This window comes from Lynx canadensis, chromosome D1 (assembly GCF_007474595.2).
Source record: "Lynx canadensis isolate LIC74 chromosome D1, mLynCan4.pri.v2, whole genome shotgun sequence".
Lineage (NCBI taxonomy): Eukaryota > Metazoa > Chordata > Mammalia > Carnivora > Felidae > Lynx > Lynx canadensis.
In genome coordinates this window covers 56378178-56390512 of record NC_044312.2, presented here as the reverse complement: position 1 = coordinate 56390512, position 12335 = coordinate 56378178, and the positions used below count along the sequence as shown (strand labels likewise).

General features: G+C 38.0%; 1 protein-coding gene across 1 annotated transcript in view; it reads left to right on the top strand.

Annotated features, from left to right (window-relative positions):
• The window catches only part of UVRAG (UV radiation resistance associated), a 293487-nt gene that overhangs the window by 148200 nt on the left and 132952 nt on the right, over window positions 1-12335 (top strand). The gene's annotated exons all lie outside the window — the stretch shown is intronic.

The window sequence follows — 12335 nt, the reverse complement described above, 5'->3', positions numbered from 1 at the left end:
CAGGTGCCCCAGAATTAGCACATTCTTACATCTCCATTTTATTGTGGAAAGAAAGGATGGAAATGCTCAAAGTTAAATATATATTTGCTAAGATGGGTCGGAATTGTTGATATTTAACATTGAGTTTGTACCTCAGTAGCTTTTCTCCCACTTTTATACATATTTTTGAGATAAATATTCTTCTGAACTCTTAGAATCATTGAAATCTTAGAATTATTAGGATCTAACATTGACCCTTTGGTCTTAAACATAAGCAGTAGAAAGTGTGCTGCTTTTCTGCCGTTGGGTATCTCTATAGACTGTGGTGGTCAGCACTGGGGTAGTTGGAAAGAAGGGTTGGCTGGATATAGATAACCAGATTTATATACCAGTAGATCTTGTTCTACTTGTTGGAGACCCCTGTTCTTCATAATGATGGTGCTAGGTAACCAGAAACCTACTTTTTCTTGTCTGTTGAAAGAACATTTGTGTTGAACTATATTCTCGTGTACTTACATTGAATGTACTATTTAATGATTCTCGAGCCAAGTTAAAATATTTAGAAGTACCTGAGTCACTGGTATTGGCAACGTGAAGGGTAAAGATGTATTTGTCACCCGTGCTTGCAGCTTTGATTTAGCATGTTTCTAGCCATTTGTGAGATGATTTGCTAATATGAATATTACTAGTGGCATCTTCCACATGATAACTTCTCTTTGAAACTTGGTGCTTATTTAGGCACTTGGTTCTCAGCCCAAGGGCTCAGTTAGGATACAAAGTCAGTAATATATGATATTTAATCTTTGCTACTGATTCTTCTGAATGATCATAAAGGAATTAGTTAACTTCTGTATCTTTTTACACATGTGTGTAGTCAGGATAGTGGCTCATAATAGTGCCATAGAGATTAATTTGTATAAACATTTGGAAAAAAAACAGGTGCCTATTATATATTTTTGTTTATAAAAATTTATTGCATCAGTATGATTTTTTGGGAAGAGGCAAAAAGATCATTTCTATCCATGCTGCTGACTTGCTGAGTGGCCGCCTACTCTGAGGGGCCTCGTTACTCCACACCTATAAGTTTCCTCTTCCCACACCTCCAAGGCAGTGGTTACCAGCTTGTCTACAGCAACTTCCAGCTGGGCCGTGAGCTGATATTTTCAGTATTAATGTTTATTAATGTATGCATTTTCATTGTTGGCAGATATTGGTAACTTACGATGTTAGTAAAAAACAGATTTCCCTTCATTAGTGTCTCAAGCCAAATAACCTTCCCATTAATTAATTATATGTTGGTTTACAGAATCTGTAGCCCTAACCCAACCCCCAAATCTTGGAGAAGCAACACTCTATCTAAGTTAGTTTGCTTGAAATTTGGTTTAGAAAATGGTATGAAACATTGGTCTTAAGGAAATGTGTTTAGCATAACCTAAACACGTTTTATAAATGTTGATAAAATCTAGGAACTCTTCAGTGGTGCCTGGGAAGTCATATTAACTTTATAAAAGCAGAGTTCTCTAAGCTTTGTAGGAAGAAGCTACTTAAAAAAAAATTTTTTTTAATGTTTTTTCATTTTGAGAGCGAAACAGAGCACGAGTGGGGGAGGGACAGAGAGGGGAGGTGCAGAACAGGGGGCGGGCACAGAATCCGAAGCAGGCTCCTGGCTCTGAGCTGTCAGCACAGAGCCCAACACGGGGCCTGAATTCATGAACCATGAGATCATGTCCTGAGCTGAAGTCAGACACTTACCAACTGAACCACCCGGGCACCCCAGGAAGAAGCTACTTTTTAATGCAGTTAGTTTTCTTGAGAATAACAGTAATGTATATATGGTACTTTATACTTAGAAAATGCTTGCACAAAGATCATCATATTCGATCTTCAAAGTATGGCAGATATTGTTATCTTCATTTTTATCTTCATTTTATGTATGAGATACTGAGATTATGATAAGTGACTTCGCCAGGTATGAACAGATAGTTAGGAGCAAAGTTGGGATGTGGACCCAGACCTTTTGCCTCTAAATTTTGTGCTTTTGTCTCTATTCCATATTATCTACAACCTTGCAAAATACTTTCATTTGAATCCTACATAAATCCTATACGGCAGTCAACCTTTTTTTAAAAGTTTGTTTATTTACTTTGAGAGAGAGAGCGAGCAAGCTGGGGAGGGGCAGAGGGGGTGGAGGGAGGTAGGGAGTGAGAGAGAGAGAGAGAGAGAGAGAGAGAGAGAGAGAGAGAGATGCAGTCAGGTTCCACACTGCTAGCATGGAGCCCAGTGTGGGGCTCAAACTCACAAACTGTGAGATCATAACCTGAGCTGAAATCTAGAGTCGGAGACTTAACAGACTGAGCCACCCAGGCACTCCCAGCAGTTAACTGTTATTGGAATCCTGTAACATGCCAGATGTTTCGCTTATGGTATATCATTTACTTCTTAAAATAGTCCTAAGAGGTCATTATTTTACCCCCTTTTTCCAAATGAGAATAATTGGGGCTCAGAAACATTTGTCACAAATAAGTAACAGATCCAAATACAATTTAGGTTTCTCTGACCCAATACCTGTCTTGTTTCCATTAAACAAAATATTGTTGCTTTCTCTAATATGTGTCCAAAAGTAAATTGACTGATGGTTTGCTAGTTTTCCATTGGCCTGTGGACTATTAGATGAAGAACTTTGTTCTGTTATATTCCTTTTTATCATATGATGGGTGAAGTGAATTTTTCCCAAAGATGTCTTTGATTTGGTTGCATGTTAATTAAGGGATTTGGATTAAAGATCTGCCATTCTCTCAGTTTGTCCTCACAAACAAAAAATTTTTAATTATACAGTCCAGATTTCTTACAGCTCTAAAATTCTAGTTATCTCAGAAGAAGAGGATTGACAAAAAGGATGGGAATCTGTTCACCTTTTTTATGAATCTCTTTATTTTTCAAAGTTTGATGACAGCAATAGATTTCCCAGCAATGAAAAATGCCAAAAGAGAGAGAGAGAGAGAGAGAGATTCTGTGACCCCAAGCGTGTCTATAGATATTGTTTATTAAGTGGAAAGACATGTGGTGGGAGCTTCTGTTTCAAAGATCTTCAATTCATTTTGATAAGCAAGAGCAAAAACAAACCTTCTTTTAGCAACGTCATATGTAGAAGTCAACTATGTCAGATTTCATTGCTTAGATTTAGGGAAAAAAATGCTCTTAGTAATTTCAGTAAATAGAAAGTTTTGATGCTTTATTACCAAAATAAGAAATATTTTATATGAAGTTCCCATCAATTATGATCATTCTTTATTGTCATTTTGTAATAAATTTGAGTAAGATGAACTATGTATCTAGTTCTATTTAATTAGCTTCTCTTTGGTCAGTAAATTATTGTGCTCTTTTCTCATAAAAGAAAAATGACACAGTATATTTAAAGTGGTGCCTTAGTTTCTATTAAAAGGTCATAGATTTCCCTTTATTTCTAAGTTTATGTATTTATTTTGAGAGAGGGAGAGCGTGCAAGTGAGGTAGGAACAGAGATAGAGGTAGAGAGAGGATCCCAAGCAATCTCCACACTGTCAGCACAGAGCCCAATGTGGGACTGGAACCCATGAACCATGAGATCATGACCTGAGCTAATTCAGATGCTTAACCGACTGAGCCACCCAGGTACCCCCAAAAGGTCATAGATTTCTATTTGCAATTATAAAGACATTGTTAAGCATTATGTAACAATCTTCTTCTCTTATGTCATAAGGTCACAAATTGAAAAATTACTGTACAAATTTTATAATTCAAGATATATTTATTTGAAATGATGGGAGAATTTAAATTTTATTAGCCTGTGTGTATGTTCTGATTTTTTTATAGCCATCTGACAGAAATTCCTAAGCAGATTTCCTTAAAAATTATTCAAAATTTCTTTCAAAAGTTTCAAAACCTGAGGCCAGTTTTTTTTTTGGGGGGGGGGGGCGTTATGCTATTAAAGTTTCTTTACTTTTAGCTGTTTACATTGTATGCAGCATGTGAAAACAGACAACTTAGCAGTGGGGAGGACAAATGTGGGTGCTGAGTAAACCTCAGATTTTCTTTTCAGAATGATTCTGTTTCCATACATTTGTAATGATTTATTCCTGTAATGTCTTAACTGGATTGCAGGAAAGGTAAGCTATCATATTTTAATCTCCCTCTTTTGCAATGGAAGGTATAGATAGGCAGAAAAAAGCCACCTGACAGATTTTTGTTTTACCAGATTTTTGTTATTACCATTTTTTCTCCACTTCCAAAAAGCATTGGAAGTGACATTTACAAAAAAAAAAAAAAAAGCTTACAATTAAATAGTTGAACATAGAAATAAAAGGAGATCAGAAGACAAGGACGTTGAGTGTGTGTGTGCACGTGCACCGTTGTCAAGTCCTTTATTCGTCATTTATGGAATACCCACAACGAACCCAGCACTGTGTAAGATGTTAGGAACATAATGACAGGTGTGACAACTATATGAGAGAGATATTTGGAAGGTGTTATAGGAGCACAGACAATGAGTATCTGAAAATCAAAATTAGTTAAAGGAGGTGACACTTAGGCTGAGTCTAGAAAAATACCTGATGGATACCTAGGGGGAGAAGGTGAGACTTTCCAGATAGAAGCAACAGTTTATACAGAAGCCTGGAAGTAGATTAGAGAACTGCAGGTAATTCCAGTAAAGCTACCACTAAGGACACATTCAAGTAAGGGTTTGTAGGAGAGGCAGGAGAGGTAAAGAATGACCTAATCATAAAGGAAGTTCTTGTTGAAAGGTCTAGAGATTGAAATAAGCAAATTTCTCAAAGACAAAAAGTAGATGAGACTGTATTGATGACTGCAGTAAAGAATGGGGATTAGGTATATGTTTTAGAAAGTTCTCTTTGAAGAGTTGAGGATAGAGAACTGTTAGGGAGTTATTATAGTAATTTAAGCAATCCATAATTAAAACTGAAACATATTGGGAATGTAAAGGGAGGAGGGAATGTGTAGGTTCAAGAAATATTTCGATGATAGACTCTACTGTTAATGGCTTGGTGGGTTGGAGGAGAGAGAGAGAGAAAGATTTAGGATAGTTTCCAATTTCTAGTTTTGACAACTGGCCAGATGATTAAACAAAGACAAATGCTGGAGGAAAAGTAGATATTGGGGTAAAGAGAGAAGAAGGAAGAATTAATTGTGACTTCCAATTTTGGACACCTACCTAGTGGATAAGACCGTAAACAAGAAACCAGCAAGGAAAATAAATATCAAGTTGTGAGAAGTACTATAAACAAGCTGTGGTGATACAAGATAATTGTGGGAGACCATTTTTATAGAGATTGCTCAGAAAAGGTTTGCCTGAGGAACTCAGCCTGCTGGAAAAACAGAGGGAACAGCAAGTGAAAAGGCTACCTGGACATAGAAAGGGCTTAGACTGGAACAGAAAAGAGGCCACTGTGGCTGGAACATAATTTGTCAGGAAGAGATTAGTGTGACATTGGTTGGAATGAGAAGGAATTCAGAGTTTATATAAATGAAGCTATTTGCCTTATCCACTGAACAGGAGAAGAAGGCTAAGAAAATGGCACAGGGGCAGGTAGTGGGTAGGACTGTGAAGGAATCCGATTATTTCAGGGTAGTACGAGGTGGGGCAATTATATTCTACAGAAGGAGTTGAGGGATTGAGGGGAATGTGTGGAGTACTCAGCTCCAAGAGTGGGAAAGCAAACAGGGAAAGCAAACTAATGATGGAACTGGAGTAGGATTGCTGGACAGTGTCCCTGTTTGTGCTCTGTGCTTATATTTTTAAAGTAAAATCAATCAGACTGGTTGTATAATTTTCTCTACCCACTTAGAGCTTCATGGGAGCAGGTCGAGAGAATGCAAATGTTGAACAAAAGGGAAATTATCCCCATTTTACAAATGAGGAAAATGAAACTCAGAGAAGCTGAGACTTGTTTAGAGTTCTGAAAGTAGCATAGGTAGGATTTTAGCCCAAATCTTTCTGATTCCTAAGGACATGGGCTTTCCAATATAGTATACTGCCTCCCATATGATCCACCTATTGTATTGAAGCACTAAAATTAGCTATGACATTGTTAGCCATCAAGCCAATTGTGTAGAATTATGAAAGGAGTCAAGTGCTTCCCATTACATGTTATAAGGAAGTAGATCCATTCTTTAGGGAGAAAACAATTTATTGGCACTAAATTCTGGGAAGAATGTGCAATGTATTAAACATCATAATGAAATATAGTCATTGCAATTTTGCAAAAGTTACAGCAAGAAATATCTTTTAACCCTTGAGAAGGGCAGTATCATAAATCATAGTTCAAAAAAAGCATGTCTGCAGGGAAGGAAACTAAAATAGTTCAAGTATATTGCTTTTTGGTCATCTGACATGATATAGAAAACCCAGAAGAATGACAGTTTATTGGTTTTAACTGTAATTTTGACAGGAGCTGGCCATTATCCAGTCTGAGGCCAAAGTCTCTGGTGAGAAAGGGCCCAAAGAGTCTGTGTTGTGTTTTGTTGATGGAAGCAAGATTCATATTCTTTAGCTATTAGACTTACAGGAGACAGCATTGACATTTGGCTATTAAAATTAAAGTGTCTGACCTGAGTTTTTGCTGAACACAGGGGCCATCTTCCTAACAGAGTGGAACGTTAGTGTGTAAATGGACAGGACCAAACATTCCAGAAAACGATTTTGGAATATGGTAAACTAAGCGCATTCATTTGCTTTCCCTCCCTCTCGATGACCCACTGATATGATAGTAAAGATACAGTGGTGGTGGTAAAGGTAAGAGAGGGCACCATTAGAATAGCAAAGATTTTGACACAGCTCTCGAAGACACAGTATAGATAGGATTGTTTTGATGCATCAGCTAGAGTAGAGAAAAACTGCCACCTGGCACAAAAATGGAAGAGGCTGATGTGGGGGTTTCTGGTGCAGCTCTCAGAGGCCTCAACTTGGAGTTTCCAAGTACAGAGATCAGGAACGATGGAGCAGTAATTAGGGGAGCTGGGCCTACTGGTCCATTTTCTTTTCTTTGGATTTGGACTCCCTTCCTGGACTTCCCTCCCTTGCTCCAGCTGCTTTCTAAACATAATGGATTCTTGACCTGGTTAGGTCTCATGGGACAAGGGTTTGGCATAGAAGGTGGAACAGAGCCTGACTGTGGACTTTTACAATTGACCTAGAGGGAAAACATAAAGACAGCTCTACTTAGAAGTGAAATGCCCTAGAGTAACCCAGTCCTAAGATTGACAGTTGTCAATAATGTAACAGTACTACCTTCTTCCAGTATGGCATATATACTCTGAAGAAAAGCCTAATTGTCTGCAGGACCTACCCACTTATGCTGAGTTGGCACCCAGGAACAATGCCTTTCATGTAAATAAGTCTTTATAGCTTCAAAGGAAACCTACACTAGTTGCCTATACTAATCAGTCTGATCACTTATTCATGGATCTGAAGGAAAACCAAGGATCATCAGATATTTGAGGAAAACAGTATAAACAAGTCCAAGTTAAATGGAATAGCTGACCCCAAAGGAGCAGGAAATACAAAGAACAGAGAAAAACTTAAAAAAAAAAATTAAATTAGCATCCTCAGATTTGACTTCCAGCCCCTGTGGAGGATGTAGAAAGGTAGTAAGAACTTCACTTCCACCCTAACAACAAGAGAAAGCTGAATAATGTACAAAATCATAGCTTTTCTTGCATCTGGAGAATTAAAGATTACAGGGCAGCCAGGTAGCCTGATAATGTAAGAAAAGATGGGCATTTCCAAGAAGAGACAGGATGTGAGGACTGACTCACCAGTGGCAGAGCATGGGAGGAAGTTGGGCCACTGTCTAAGAAGGTAAAGTAATTCCACTACAATTTTTAACAAATTGCTAACCACTAAGTGTGTTCTGTTGTAAGACTATAGCAGCTGTAAGCAGTTCACACCTCCTTGCAGTTTACTCTGTGTGGACCTACAATGGATATTCACAAGAAAGATTGGAGACAGGGTAGAAAATGTAGAAAGCCTCCTGTGGTTGTATAGGTCTGGAGGAAGGGGAATGGATGCTGTTGCTAGAAAGCATAACTCTTCTCTAAGAACAAAAGCACTAAGCCTCTGGAGGAAGAGCTGCAAGCCCTATGGTTTCTAGGACAGAAGTGAAGGATTGGAAGAAGAAAAAGAAAACATTATCACACTTGGGGGTGAGGCAGAAACAGTGTTGGCCCTGGACTATTAGAAACCTCCTGTCCCTAGGGGAGGGACAGTATCGCTGAGAGAAAGCCCTACCCTGATACCTCAGGGCACAGGGACTGCTTAGCTCAAATGAGATAAAAGAGAAACTCAGCTCTCCTCCCCAACCAGGATAGAAAGCATGGAGTGTACCACTTGAGGAGAGGCAAGAGCATAGTGAGTCACTCTTACTTAGGTGCAGGTTCATAGGGCAGAACTTGTTCCCTAAATCTGAGGGTGGAACAAGTTCATTGAGCAAAAGCATCCAGCAAATCATCTCCACCATCACCACCTCCAAAAAAGGAGAAGTTAGAGGAAATTTGAAGAATTTTGAAGTTGAAGGTAGCAACAAAATGGAAGCAACAAAACCCCAAACCAGCTTAGTTCCTGATTATATTGACTCAGCCCCCAAATTAACAGTAGAAGAGGCATGTCCTTTTCTTTCTCTGTTGTCTCATGCTCTCTGTTGCACATGATGTTGAGCCTTCAATCAAAATTTTTGAAACAAAGAAAAGCAAAAACAAAACAAAGACCCATTGTTATCCCTTCCCCTCCCACCGCCACCAACAAAATGTTGTCAAGAGAAGAATTTAACTCAAAAGAGGAAAAAAACTCAGTAGTGACTCAGATGTTGGGAATACCAGAGAGAGAATTTAAAATAACTATGATTAATGGGCTTCGGGCTTTTATTGAAAGGTGGATAACCAGTATGGATAGATGGTAAATTTCAGCTGTGAAATGGAAACTATAAGAAACAGTCTAATGGATATGCTACAAATAAAGAACATGGTAAGAGAGATGAACAGTGCCTTTGACGGACACTCCAGTAGATTTGACACAGCTGAGAAAAGAATAAGTGAACTTGAATATAGATCAATAGAAATTACCTGAACTGACGTGCAAAGAGACTCTTTGACAAAAAACTAAGACAATTCATTACCACCAGTCCTACATTTTAAGAAATGTTAAAAGAATTTCTTCAGTGGAAGAAAAATGATACCAGACAGAAATGTGGCTCTACACACACAAAAAATGAGATCTCCAGAAATGGTTGAAGATACTATAAAGACATTTTTTCTTATTTTTAATTACTATAAAAGACAGTTGATTTTCTAATGCAAAAATAGCAGTGTTTTGGGGTTTATAACATGCATAAAGTAAAATGTGTGAAGAATGTGAAGAGTGGGGAAGGGAAGAATTGGGAGTATAGTATTTTCAGGTTTTTATACTCTACATGAAGTAGTATAATAATATTTGAAGGTAGACTTAATTATTGAAGTTATATACTGTAAACTCTGGGGCAGCCACGAAAAATTTAAAATAGAGATAAGACTGGGGCGCCTGGGTGGCTCAGTCGGTTAAGTGTCCAACTTTAGCTCAGGTCATGATCTCGTGGTCTGTGAGTTCGAGCCCCACATCGTGCTCTGTGCTGACAGCCCGGAGCCTGGAGCCTGCTTCCAATTCTGTGTCTCCCTCTCTCTGCCCCTCCCACACTCACGCCTCTGTCTGTCTCATTCTTTCAAAAGTAAATAAACATTAAAAAAAATTAAAAAATAAAATGGAGATAAGACTAAACCAATCGTGAAGAAAGGGGGAATTGTAAAAAAATATTCAATTCAAAAGCATGAAAAAAGAAGGGAAAAAGGAACAGAGAATAGGTAGAATATATAGAAAACAACTAACCAAATGGTAGATTTTAATCTAAATGTCAATGATATATTAAGTATAAGCAATCAAAATACCTCAGTTAAAAAACTGAGATTGTTCAGATTAATTTACATTTAAAAAAACCCAACTAAATGCTATCTGTAAGGAACCCCCTTTAATATAAGGGTAGATAGATTGGTTGATTAAAAGTAAACGAATGGGAATAGTACACCATGCAGATACAAATTAAAAGAAGGCCAGAGTGGCAATATTATATTAGAAAAGGAGATTTCAGAACAGTGAATATTACCTGTGATAAAGACAGATTTTACATTATGGTGGAGAGGTCAGTCACAAAAAGATATGACAATTCTAAATATGTATGAACATAACAGAGCTTCACTATATATGAGTGTGTGTGTATACATGTACATGTGTATATTTACGTATATACATATATGTATATATACACACATGCAAACCATATATACACCATATATACACAACGTATATGTATACACTACACACACACAGTGTTAAATGTGTGTGTGTATATAGCAAAAACTGATAGGGGCGCCTGGGTGGCTCAGTCGGTTAAGCGGCCGACTTCGGCTCAGGTCATGATCTCGCGGTCCGTGAGTTCAAGCCCCGCGTCGGACTCTGTGCTGACCGCTCAGAGCCTGGAGCCTGTTTCCGATTCTGTGTCTCCCTCTCTCTGACCCTCCCCCGTTCATGCTCTGTCTCTCTCTGTCTCAAAAATAAATAAATGTTAAAAAAAAAATTAAAAAAAAAAACTGATAAAATTGGAAGAAGAAATAGCCAAATCTATAATTAAAGCTGGAAGCTGCAACACTCATCTCTCAGCAATTCATAGAACAAGGGAAGTGAAAATCAGTAAGGATAAAGACCTTAACACTATTAACTAACTTGCCCTGATTAACAGCAGACCACCCCACTGCACACTATCAGAATATACCTTTTTATCGTACGCGCATTGAACATTCGGTTAGGCCATAGTTGCTATCATAAAACAAATTAAAAAAGAATCAGAATAATGCAAAATATGGTCTCTGACTAAAAGAAATAAACTAGAAATCACTAATAGATAAATCTGGAAATTTTCAAATATTTGGTAATCGTTCAACACGTACATGGGGTGGGGGGTGAAAGTTGTCAATCTGAATGTCATCTGAAATCATTAAAGATTAAGATTTGGGGAGGAATTATACTGGGGCTAAAGGAGATGAGTGGTGCTCCTTGATTATGTTCTGTTTGGGGGGCAAAGTTACCAACATGTGGATCATTTAAATACAGGTGTGAGAGAAGAGAAGGGTACTTAGAAATATGTTGATAAAATGACTTAAGTTGGTGAACTTAGTGCTAAGGTCTAAACTGTATAATGTTCAGTAATGTACTTCTCGTTCCTTCTCGCAGGAGAGGTGCAGAATAGTTGAAGGCCCCTTTTCCTGTTGGATCATAGTTCATGAAACCAAACCCCTTTGTAAGATTAGTGTGTCTGGATCTAAGATTGTTTTTCTGTGCTTCAGTATTTCTGGTGCTATCAGGCCTGGATTGTCAAGAACAGAAGATGCTCTCATTTCTTAGAGTAGGAAGATGTAGAAAGATTTTATGATCACATAAATGGACATGGAGGTTCCAGAAGTTGATGTAAATATAACAATCAGGCATATAAACACAAATACTAATCTCTGTGTAATGCTAAAGCAAACACTTAAAGGAAATTAAATGTTCTGTAATGGGTTTGGGGTTTGGGGTATCAGTTAAAATGTGGAATATTTATATAATTCATATCCACGGAGTTGAATTTTACACAGCCATTAAACATTATAACTTAGACTATCTGTCAACATGTAAAAATGCTTATGACATAATATGGAAAAATCAGAATATACATTTCCTGCACACTGTGATTGTAGCTAAAACTACTTATATTTATGAACTACACGATAGCAGTCAAAATGCAGGTAATTTTTCCTTTTCTACTTTTTATACTCTCAGAAACGTTGTTGTATAGCATTTGTGGGTGAGAAGAAATTAACTACTTAAAAAATAGATAAACTTTATTTATTAGAGCAGTTTTTAGGTTCATAGCAAACTTGAGCCGAAGTTGCAGTGATTTCCCATGTATCCCCAACTCTCACACATGCATAGCCTCCTCCATTATCAGCATCTCCCACTAGAGAGATCTGTTTATTACAATTGATGAACCTTTAGTGAATAAGCATTAACACCAGAGTCTATAGCCGCTTTCTTTTAAAATGAAGTCTGGGGATGCCTGGGTGGCTCAGTTGGTTGAGCATCCGACTTCGGCTCAGGACATGATCTCGCAGTCAGTGAGTTTGAGTCCCACATCGGGTTCTGTGCTGACAGCTCAGAGCTGGAAGCCTGCTTCAGATTCTGTGTCTCCCTCTCTCTCTCTGCCCCCGCCCCCACCTCACGTCCTGTCTCTCTCTGTCTCTCA